The sequence below is a fragment of the Penaeus japonicus genome, unplaced genomic scaffold, assembly GCF_977035675.1.
Source record: "Penaeus japonicus unplaced genomic scaffold, GWHDUDI00000001_assembly GWHDUDI00000027, whole genome shotgun sequence".
Lineage (NCBI taxonomy): Eukaryota > Metazoa > Arthropoda > Malacostraca > Decapoda > Penaeidae > Penaeus > Penaeus japonicus.
Window position 1 is genome coordinate 18,577,966 of NW_028234429.1, and position 2,500 is coordinate 18,580,465.

A 2,500-nucleotide genomic window follows, 5' to 3' on the forward strand; every position below is an offset into this window, starting at 1 on the left:
ATAGATCAGTATTTACGTCGAATAGGAGCTTCGGAACGAGCACATACATCTGCCTCTAAATGTTTCCAAGCTCAAAGCTGAGTGAAACCGCTTGCGTAAACAGCCACCAATCGGCATCATTAAATAGCTTACACATGAATGCTAACGATTACCATTTGGCGTCCTTTGAGCTTTCGCTATCTCCCTCTTTCTCTCTTTCTCTCTTTTTCTCTTTTTTCTCTTTTTTTTTCTTTCGTTCTCTCTCTCTACCTATCTATCTATCTATTTATCTACCTCTCTCTATCTATCTATTTCTATCTATCTATCTAAATTTCTCTCTATCTCTCTCTCTCTCTCTCTCTCTCTCTCTCTCTCTCTCTCTCTCTCTCTCTCTCTCTCTCTCTCTCTCTCTCTCTCTCTCTCTCTCTCTCTCTCTCTCTCTCTCTCTCTCTCTCTCTCTCTCTCTCTCTCTCTCTCTCTCTCTCTCTCTCTCTCTCTCTCTCTCTCTCTCTCTCTCTCTCTCTCTCTCTCTCTCTCTCTCTCCTCTCTCTCTCTCTCTTCCTCTCTCTCTCTCTCTCTCTCTCTCTCTCTCTCTCTCTCTCTCTCTCTCTCTCTCTCTCTCTCCTCCTCCTCCTCTCTCTCTCTCTCTCTCTTCTCTCTCTTCTCTCCTCTCTCTCTTCTCTCTCTCTCTACCTCTGTCTTGCCCTCTCTAGCAGTCCTTTCTTCTCCTTCTCGCTCTCTCGAGGTATTATTTCGCGGACTGGATCGAGTAAGTCCTGTATTTTCCTTCAACTTGAGTTAGGTATTATTTCGCGGACTGGATCGAGTAAGTCCTGTATTTTCCTTCAACTTGAGTTAGGTAGCGAAGCGAGGAGGGGGAGGAACAGATGATAAAGCTGACAGTGTGTTGATGAAAGTGGAACGGCTCTCTGACTGTGTGTGTGTGTGTTTGTGTGTGTGTGTGTGTGACCCGAATTATCTAAGTTCCCCCTTCAATAAATCCTCCATCCCTATCCTCACTCCCACTCCCTCCTCGTGTAGGGACCCCCTTCCTCCTTCCCCATATGTATCCCCCACCACTATAACCCCTCTACCTCCCCCACATTCCCCCCTTATTCCTCCCCATGCAACCCCTCTACCTCCCCCTCACACTTCCCTCCCCCCTCCCGACCCCCTATCCCTCACCCCCCCACCCCCACCCTTCCTGATCACACCCCGACCCCCTATCCCTCACCCCCCCTCCACCCCCACCCTTCCTGATCACACCCCGCCGCCCTTGAAACTCGTTCCAGCTCTTCCTTCCCGTCACCATTTCCTGGTTGGGGACAGCCAGCCTCTCATCATCCGCCATGGTAAGTGTCACTGGGATATTCATACGGTCATTAGCGAGACTGATGTGTTGTGTGATCCATTAATCTTCTCTGGTTGGGTAATTATCAAGAGTAATTACCGTTATCAGCCTGCTTCGTGCGCGTGCGGTTTGTCGTGTCGTATATATGTATACCTACTGATGTTTAAATCACACTGTTTGGTCACGTCACTTGGTTAAGTCGGTCAGTGGTAAAATGATAGGAAAAATATTCCTCGGAAAAGCTGGTTGTGTCCGTCGTAGATTTTTTTTTTTTTTAACTCTTTGACATTCTTTTAACACACAAAGAAATAAATTAAAAATGCATTGCTGTTATCATGATATATTCTGACAAAGCACATGTAGTCTTAATGGCAAAAAATGCTCATTTGTTGCAATCATTAAAAGATGGGCAGATTTTTTTTTTTTTTTTTCTTTCTTTCTTTTTTTTTCTTTTTTTTTTTTGACGGGGATCTGTATGTAAACGTTGAAAAGACCACAACCTCTGCCAATCATTATGATAGTCATGATAGTGAAAATAACAAGAACACCATGACAACATAGATTATAACTATTATGGTAAACATATAAAGGATGTTATTGATTCTCATAATAATAATAATAATAAAGTAAATACTAATGATGACATAAATGATCGAATTATCCTTTGCATTGCAAGGCCAAAGCTCATGAATCAGTTTCACAGACGGATCATCTTAACAAAGATGTCAAAGACACAAACAATGAGACGTAAAGAATGAAATATAAAGGAAAGGGGGACGAAGAAAGATGATATACCAAATATAATCAAATAATGAAGGACGCGGGACAGACGGTGCTAGTAAACGGGAGGGGATTTTTTTTTTTTTTTTTTTTTTTTGTCTTTTTCTGAAGTAGGAAATAAACCAGTAAGTTAGATATTGGAGATTCTAGTAGACACTTGTTATTATCATCATTGTCATTATTACATTACTATCATATATATATATATATATATATATATATATATATATATATATATATATATATATATATATACATATATATATACACTATATATTTTGTGTATCTCTATATATATATATATATTATGTATGTATGTATGTATGTATTATGTGTATATATATTATATATATATATATATATATATATATATATATATATATATATATA